Source organism: Tenrec ecaudatus, chromosome 9 (genome assembly GCF_050624435.1).
Source record: "Tenrec ecaudatus isolate mTenEca1 chromosome 9, mTenEca1.hap1, whole genome shotgun sequence".
Classification (NCBI taxonomy): Eukaryota; Metazoa; Chordata; class Mammalia; order Afrosoricida; family Tenrecidae; genus Tenrec; species Tenrec ecaudatus.
The window spans coordinates 4,248,476-4,258,259 of record NC_134538.1 but is presented as its reverse complement, the minus strand read 5'-3'; the positions used below and the strand labels follow the sequence as shown (position 1 = coordinate 4,258,259).

Sequence of the window (9,784 nt, the reverse complement as noted above, 5' to 3'; positions counted from 1 at the left end):
TGATGTGCTTTGGGATGACATAAACAACATCATGCATGAAGAGAGCAAAAGGTCAGGAAAGAAAGAAAAGATAAAAGTGGATTCCAGAAGAAACTCTGAAACTAGCTCTTAGTCATAAACTAGCTAAGGCAAATGAAAGAAATTATCAAGTCTAAGAGCTGCACAGAAAATCTCAAAGGGCAACTCCAGAAGACAAAAGTAAAATATTGAAATGAAAAATGCATAGACCCAGACTTAGAAACACCAATAGGAGAACATACTTAGAATAGTCGAAACTGAAAGACCTCGAGAACATGTCAAGCCTTGAGTTGTAATCTCGAAAGATCCTATGGGTAAAATATTGACTGATAAAGGAAGTATCAAAAGAAGAAGGAAAGAATACATGAAGCCAGTCTACCCAAAACAGTGAACATTCAGTCATTTCAAGAGTTAGCATAGGAGCAAAAACAAGTTTTCCTGAAAAATAAATCCAAGCTATGCTGAAAGCATTAGCCAGAATCAAGTTTCCAGTAATTGATGGATGACCAATAGAAATGTCTTAACCAAGCTGATGAAGTTCTGGAAGCACACAATCATCTGTACCAGAAATTTGGAGGACAGCTATCTGGACAACTTATTGAAAGAGTTCCACATTTGTACCAATTCCAAAGAAAAGTGACCCAATAGATTGTACAAATCATCGAACATTAATATCACGTAAAAGTATAATTATACTATCGTTCTACAATGTTTGCAACAGTACATTGACAGGGAACTGCCAGAAGTTCAGGCAGTATTCAGAAGACGATGTGTAATGTGTTAGTCTTGGTACTTTAGAGAAACAAATCCACAGAAACGCAAGTTTTATATAAAGGGTAAGTGCACATCAAGAAAACATCCCAACCCAGTGCTGCCCAAGCCCACAAATCCAACATTAACCCATATGTCCAACACCAATCCACAAAGTCCTCCTCCATCTCACAAAACATACGCAATGATGCCCAATGCAGGAGGAAAGCCAAGTCAGTATGTGTAAGGGTCTCCACACAGCTGCTCAAGCACCCAGGGCTGCATCAGGGTAGGTCCATGTGATTTCTCCTCAGGGATGTCTTGCAGGAAATGATTCTTGCAAGCTGAGGTAGGGTACTGGCTAAGGCAACTGCACTCTGGTCCATTCATCAGAAAGCAAGAGGCCTGAGAACTAGAAAGGTCAGGCTCACTGAGCCATGTATCCCTCCACCCTTCAATTAACCCCACATCTGTTGATTGGCCAGGTTGGCACAATAAACTAACAACTCATGTAATATGAAATACCATTTCTGATATGTTGTAGATCTTGGTTTAAATCAGAGTATTCCAGGATGATATTTACTTGTATTTTATTAACTATGCCAAGGCATTTGACTCTGTGCACCATAACATGCTATGCATAACCTTAAGAATGAAAATTCCAGAACATTTCATTGTGCTCACGGGGAACCTGTACACAGATCAAGAGCCAGTTGTGCTACAGAACAAGGAAACACCGCATAGTTTAAAATCAAGAACAGTGTTTGTCAAGGTTGTATCCACGCAGCATAATTCTTCTATGTGTATTCTGAGTGAACATGGATTACAAATCAATGTAAAGGATAACAAAATCCTCACAACTGGACCAATCAATAGATAACATCAAATGGAAGAAAGTTTGAAATTGGCAAGGGTTTTATCTTACTTGGAACGACAATCAAGAAGCAGCAGTCCAGAGATCAAGTAGGGTATTGCATTGGATAAATCTGTGGCGCAGGACCTCTATAAAATGCTGAAAAGCAAGGATGCTTCTTTCAGGGCTAGGGTGCACCTGACTCAAGCCATGGTGATTTTTTCATTTTTGTTTTTACTTTAGATAGATAGATAGATAGATAGATAGATAGATAGATAGCTATAGAGAGATACAACATATGAAATACACAGCTAATCAGTCTATAAAGCAGTACAAATGGCTCAGTGCAATTCACTTCCGTGAGACAGCTAATACACTGGCAGTCTTTCAAGTCTTGAGGCTACTGGGTACAAGTCAAGGAAGCAGACAGCAATCCAGCCACAGGCAGCAAACAGCAAGGCAGGTCACCAACAGTCAGCCAGATGACAGGATCCAACGGTTCCCAGCTCAAGTGATGTCTACTCCAGTAGCGGGATGAAGCAGGTCTAGAAGGAACCTGACATGACACAGTCCATGGGTTGGGTGTCCCATAGGTAGTGTAGCTTGCAAGGTGAGGCAGAGAACCAACTAAGGCAGCCACACACTGGTCCGATCATCACAGAGCCAGAGACAACAAAAGTGAGGCTGGCTGAGTTGTTTATCTCTCTGCCCTTCAGTTAATCCCTCCCGTGTAAACCTACCATCACACTAGTAATAGCCACTTTGGGCCCAAACTACCACTACAGCTGAAGCCTTATCTGTAAAATATTACCAAGCGCATACTGACTAAGAGGAATCAGACTCAATGATTTGAATCCTGAATAGAACAAGTGGGGAATGAGAGTTCCATCTAAGTCTAAGGAAGGCTGTATCACCTCTGTAAACATTTCTAGGCCTAACTCATGCTATCCGGATTCTGTAAACATTAGGCACGCTCATAAATTACCATAGGAAAGGCAAGTCTCACTAACAAAATAGAATGCCTCAGCCTGCCGGCTGACCTCCTGCAGTGTTACAGACATATCCCAAGGTAAGGCTGCAGGCAAGAACTGAAGAATGTGAGGGGAGGAACCCCTGAAAGAAGGGTGCTGGCAATACTTACTTAACTGCCTTGTGTAAAAGTTGCAGATGGATTAAATGCCTTTGTGTAGAATTGTGAAAGTGTAAGTACCCAGCTTGATTGGGGAGAGGAACTGCTTCTGGAGCACTGGGCTGAAGGAGTCTCTGGGCAGAAAAATAAAGACTTTTAATTCATGCTCTGGTGGTCGATCTTACGATTATTACCAAGGAGACCCCCAAAAAGAAGGTCTTACAATACCTTGGACACACCCACCTTAGGTACATCATACAGGTTGGCCTGAACTCAGTCAATGGGGTCAAACAATACCTTCAACCTCCCCAGACAGAGGCTGCTTTTTACTCTGCCCTTGCTCAGGGGCATGTGTCAGGAGGGTCTCTAGCATGTGTGCCCTCTTAGGGCACACCCCAGGTCTACTCAGGTCCACATGCTCTTGGTCTCTTGGACTCTTGGACTTTGGGGATTCCCCAATTCAAATATGTGGGTGTTCTTTCCCACATGGTTTTTCATGCCTGGTTGTGAGCCCCAGCGCAGCTTCTTCTAGACCTGGCCTGGCACGCTTTCCAGAAATACCGTGTGCCCTTAAGAGACTTTAAAACATGAAACTTTTCCATTCCTTCATAAAAACTCACTTGGATGACAAAACTGTGCTTCTGCGACAAGAATCCTTACATCGTCTTTATGTAGCAAGAACTGAGCTTTTTCCGGCTCAAAAGAGTCAAACAGTCACACAAGATCCTGTGGGAAATTGGCAGGGGAGATACCATGATCACGAAGCTGGTTTTCCCAGGGTGAGGCTTATCCATTGCACTCCGGTGTGCTGACCCCTGCAATTTCCCCAAATGTGGGAAACACTACTGCATAATTTGTGATAGTGGGGGGCTGCGTTCGCGCTCTCCCACAACACATGCAATGACACTGAGTGCAGGGAGATAACAGGCCAGCGGGTGGTAAGTCTTGTGGATCCAGTGGCAGTGGATCCATCTCAGCGCTGGTGTGGGTCTTCACTTGGCTCCTCTAGCTCCAAGGCTCTGGCTGCCATCAGCATAGCTCCATGTGTCTTTATGCAGTCAGACTTGAGACAGGTCATCTGGATGTCAGACCATTCTCTGTTTGAAGGGCCTTGTCCATGTTCCAGCCGCAGGTATGGTTAGTGAGTTCCATCTTTCAACGGGAGATGGGTTCATCTCTAATTTCTCAACCCCACGTGGTGATCCTCATGGGAACAGTCCAAGAGCGAGAGCTTGAGCCCCCAACTTGATTGCTAACCAAGGGTTATCACTACTTAGGGGGGTGTGATTACAGGTAACCACACGTTACAAGAAGGGGCAGTACAATGCCATGGCATTTTCAATTGCCTCATATGCATGTGAGAGTTGGACATTGAATAAGAAAAACTCAAGAAGAACTGATAGCTGTAATTATAATGCCAGCAAAGAATATTGAAAATACTGTGAAGACAAACAAATCTGTCTCTAAAGAAGGAAAGCTAGATTTGGACTTACAGAAGCAAGGATAGAAAACAGTCTCCTGTACATTGCATAGGTTGTCAGGAGGCTCCAGTCTCTGCCAACGGGCATCCTGCTGAGTAGAGAGGCAGTGAAAAAGAGGAAGATTCTCAACAAGATGGACTGATACAGTACCTGCAACAACAGACTTCAACATAACAATTTTGAGGATGGGAAACTGCCCAGTGGTGTTTTGTTCTGCTGCACATAGGATCCCTATGAGTTGGAATTGACTAGCTAGTACCTAACATCAATAACAACAACAACATCTAGCATGGAAGTTAAAAACAAAACTGGAGGAAGGAAATAGCTGAAACAATAACTGGAACATAATTAACCTGCGGTGAATACTAATTGTTCATAGTCGTATTCATTACTGTTATAGTAGGGTAATTAATATATAAAGTGACAGAAGATCCCGCCTTCATAGATTGTATACACCAAACTCTACATTCTTTTCTTTTTTACATCTAATTTTCATTGTTTTCAAAAACTATATACACTTTAATAAATATTTTGTAAATAGATTTTGGGAAAAATGCATTTCAGAATTCTAAGCTCTTCTTCTCTTGAATATGGGCCACTCCATTTCTAAAGCTTTGGTTGTAGTGAATTGGACAAGCATAGGCTTTAAGTTAAAAGGTACAAGAAATAGAATAAATTTACAGTGAAACCTGGGTCACATTGGTCTGGCCTTATTTTAACATCCTCCAGGCTGAGAAAGATTTCCTTTGTTATGGGTGTGAAAATGAGCTCAGCTGGTTTTCTCTCACACTCCTCTCCCTTGCTGCTTTCCACAGCCCTCTGGGCTTTAGTCCCTGGATTTCCCCTTCGTTGTCGACTTCCCCTAAGACAATCTCATAACCTGTCCCAACAGGTGTGACAGCAGGACTCAATGGGAACATAGTTCAGCGCCTCTCAAGCTATCTGACTGAAGTAATCATATGGCAGCTACGCATTAGCTCCGGGGAATGTGGTTGTACATGTGACATTAAAATTAATACCGTGCTTGAAGTCATGGGTCATGCTGCAAGGCAGCAAATCTGCTCAAAACAAAGGAATGGTTTGGGAGAAGGCAGCAAGGGCAGGGCAAAACCTAGGCTGCAGGCAAGATGGTAGATGAGAGAAATGCCTGGTTGTCATCATTAAGGGACAGCAGAGACACACTGACTCCTCCGAGGGGGAGCTGTGGAATGTGACCTCATGCCTTTAGCTCATTTCTTCCACTTTGGAAACCAGAGTCGCACACACACTCATGTCGGTACACACAGTGGTCTCAGCCAGCCGCACGTCCTCAGTTCCCACTGCTGTGAGCAGTCTGGTCCACAAATCACGGCCACTTCAAGGGTTTATGTTAGTGTTGAGCCAATGTCAGATCTGACTGATAATAAAACCTTGCTCCTGTCACACGATTCGATTTCAGGGAGATGCACACGTGAAGGTGAAAGAGAGGCAAGACCAGATTTTATGTGGCTTCTAAAGGGTCATCATGATTAGCAGTGTGACCGTAAAATGGCATTTCAAGGTTCCAAATTTACTGCCCTTTGGTGACTTTCATGTCAAGCTCACTTTGTGTATAAACGTAAGCAAAAGATTTCTAAGTTATGTTATGGGAGTGTTTGCATAAGCAAAGACTCAGTACTGTGCTTTGCATCTTTAGAAGACCCCCTATCCATTAGCAAGAAAGCAATGGGAGGCAAGCCTGGGAAGTCAAGGTAGTGACTAATAAGTTATCAATGCTTGATGAGTCATTAATGAGCAAGGTGTCTGACAAGGAGACTGTGGTGAAACTGTCAATAAGAGCGTCAAGGAGGACAACAAGGTAGTCACCAAACTACAAGCCAATCACTTGTTTTTAATTACCTACTGAGTGCTAGGCAGTGTATAAGGTTGTATACTTTCTAGACATCTGTGTGCTCTTAGCAAAGTGACCGTTATCTGGTAGATCATCTGATTACCTGGACCTCCAGAGAACTCAACACCAGAATGAAGTCATACTTTGATCCCGCATTTTCATAGCAGTATAGGAGGAAAGTTATGCTAGCAGGACATTTTTTCTTCTTATAATCTATGTTATTACATTCCTTCTGGGACCAGGCCATTGAACACCAAGCCAGAGCAAGTCAGGGCCTCCAGGCCAATGCGCAAGATGGGAAACAACAGAGCAAAAGGGAAGCAGAGAGGGATTTCACGCAATCAATTGTTCAGGAAATTCTGTCACTGCTGGTCTGAAGCAGCCTCTGTGCCCAGGAGGCAAAGGCCCTGAGAGAATCAAAGACTTTGTACTTACTATGTTTCGGTCAGTAAAACAACTGCACTTGGATACCTCTGATCATCACTCATGAAAAAAAAGTCTTGAGGCATAAGAGGGAGCTGCTATCAAGGAGTTCAAGAAGGAAGAAAATATTTTGAAACTGATTGTGGTGGCAATTGAACAATACTGCTTGATATGATGGAACGACAAAATGGTAGGATGTCTAGATTAGCTCCTCGTAAAATGGTTTGGGAAAAGAGAAAGAAAAAGTCCCATCCTTTATAGGCTCTGCCATCAGATTGTCTGTGGTAGATCATCACCACCACCCTAACCATAGAGAGGGGTAGTTGAAGGCTTCCATGCTCTGCAGAGACTAGCCGCCACGCGAATTACATAGTTCAAGATGGATAACCAGTGAAGAGCGGCCCCAGCCAACCAGAGGCTCAGGAAACTGAGAGGGGATGTTTGGAAGGAAGAGCCAGAGTTCTTAGAGTGGGTGGAAATAAAAGTTGAAATACCAAGAAAACCTTCAGGGATTTTCTATCAAGTTGGGGGCATGTAAAACATGATTTGGCCCTGGCCCAGGCTCTAGTTGAATTTAATAAATCCCCAAACATGTGCTGAACTTCGACACTGACTACACTAACATATCTAGTACTTATATTATATACATGCTAACACATAAAGGGAAACCTTCCAAAAGTTTGTGGACAAATGAATTAAGACACTCGGATCTTTGTAGGAAAATTTTGAAGTCCCCTTGAATACACGTAAGTGTATATGTGTGTACATATGAATACATGTAATCTGCCTTTTCTTGGGCCTTTGTAGCACGAATCATTTTCATGCAAAAGAACAGCATCAATGTTGTCTTGTTATAAAGAGTCCTGAACGTGACCCACAGTCTCTGATGCATCTCCCATGCCTCCTTCTTGCATTTGCTTCTCATAACTCCTGGCACCAGTTTCGACCCACTTGCTTCATCTCTACGTAGCCTGTCTATGAACTTAACTTACCCTCAAACCTAATATTATGTCTCTCATGCAGCTTTGAAAAATTGATTAATTATAAACATTGATGTAATATAGTCATTAAACATTAATGTTATTATAAACATTAATCCTGTTTACATTTCCAAAGTAAACAAAGAATGAAAAGACAGGTATTATTCTATGTAAAATCATGGCACAGTGAGTAACTGATGAAATGATGTTAAAATGAAATATGTGACACTATGAGAAGCAGTCCCAATATATCAAAATGGGAAAAAAAGAATGTTTCCAATTTATTTTCACTTATTATGGGGAAAAAAGTATTGAGACAATGTTACAGGATAATAAAAGTATTTAAGTTGAACGGTTGAATGGTAGAATGTGTATCTTTTATATTCTTTTTACTTACCACATTTTGTACCCCCGTTCTTTCTTACTAGTCAGCAGTTTGGACATTGCTACTTTTAAAAGGGATTTTGGTGCCTCCCCAAGGTTTTCACAAGTGGATACAGAAGAAGAGCGGCTTGAAGTCAAACAATAATTCTTCCCAATTGTCTAGCACTTTCACATCAAAGTGCTTTCACGTGCATTATTGGATTTGATCTACTCAACAGTTGACAGGTATTGTAATTCTCATTTTAACAGGCCAGGATCTGAATTTTTGAAAGATTAACTTAATTGTCCAAAGTCAAACAGATATTTTGAAGTAAGGTAGGAATTTTTAAAAACATTTTATTGGGGGCTCGTACAACTCTTATCAAAATCCATACATACATCCATTGCATCAAGCACATTTGTTGTCATCATCATTCTCAAAGCATTTGCTTTCTACTTGAGCCCTTTGTATCAGCCCCTCATTTTCTGCCTCCTTCCCTGCTACCCCCTCCCTCATGAACCCTTGATAATTTATTTAAAAAATCATTATTATTTTGTCATACATTGTCTGCTGTCTCCCTTCACCCACTTTTTTCTTGTCCATCACCCAGGGAGAAGGTTATATGTAGATCCTTGTAATCGGTTCTCCCTCTCTACCCCACACATCCTCCACCCTCCTGGTATCAGCACTCTCCCTACTGAACCTGAAGGGATCATCTGTCCTGGATTCCCTGTGTTTCCAGTTTCTATCTGTACCAGTGCACATCCTCTGGTCTAGCCAGATTTGTAAAGTAGAATTGGGATCACGATAGTGGGGGTAGGAAGAAGTTAAGAACTTGAGGAAAGTTGCATGTTTCATCGTTGCTACCCTGCACCCTGACTGGCTCATCTCCTCCCCTTGACCCTTCTGGATGTCCAGTTGCCTACAGATGGGCTTTGGCTCTCCACTCTGCACTCACCCTCATTTACAATGATATGATTTTTTTGTTCTTTGATGCCTGATCCTTTCAACACCTTGTGGTCACACAGGATGGTATGCTTCTTCCATGTGAGCTTTGTTGCTTCTGAGCTAGATGGCTGCTTGTTTACTGCAAGCCTTTAAGACCCCAGACAATATATCTTTTGATAGCTGGGCACCATCAGCTTTCTTCACCACATTTACTTATGCACTCATTTGTCTTCAGTGATCATTTTGGGAATGTGGGATCCCAATGATATGATTTTTTTGTTCTTTGATGTCTGATACCTAGTCCCTTCTACACCTTGTGGCCACACAGGATGGTATGCTTTTTTGCTTTGTTGCTTCTGAGCTAGATGGCTGCTTGTTTACCTTCAAGCCTTTAAGACCTCAGACAATATATCTTTTGATGGTTGGGCACCATCAGCTTTCTTCATCACCTTTGCTTATGCACACATTTGTCTTCAGTGATTGTGTCGGGAATATGTGCATCATGGAATGCCAATTTGATAGAACAAAGTGTTCTTGCATTGAGTAAGTACTTGAGTGCAAGCCCAATGTCCATCTGCTGCCTTAATACTAAACGTATAAATATATGCACATAGATCTATTTCCCTACCATCCTATATAAATATATTTACATATGTACATGCCTGTATTTAGATCTCTAAAAATGTCCTTTGCCCCCTAGTTCTTTCCTCCATTTCCTTTTACTTTCCTCTTTTCCCACTATCATGCTCAGCCTTCATTTGGGTTTCAGTAATTTCTCTCGGTTACCTTACCCTTGCTGAATTTCTACCAGGCCTCTCACACCCTCCTTGTCACTAATTTTGGATCACTTGTTGCTCCCTTGTCGCTGGGTTGCTCAGCACGACCTCCTTTTCCCCACTTCCCTCTCTCCCATGTCCCCTTGGAACCATCAGTCCCATTGTTTTCTCCTCCAGACTGTTCATCCAGCC

At 42.2% G+C, this 9,784-nt stretch overlaps 1 non-coding gene across 1 annotated transcript; it reads left to right on the top strand.

The window, feature by feature from the left end:
* Positions 1–3,483: 3,483 nt before the first annotated feature.
* On the top strand, positions 3,484–3,641 carry LOC142457691 (U1 spliceosomal RNA). Its single transcript, XR_012786386.1, has one exon. It is a non-coding gene; the product is annotated as a U1 spliceosomal RNA (small nuclear RNA).
* The last annotated feature ends 6,143 nt before the right edge of the window (positions 3,642–9,784 follow it).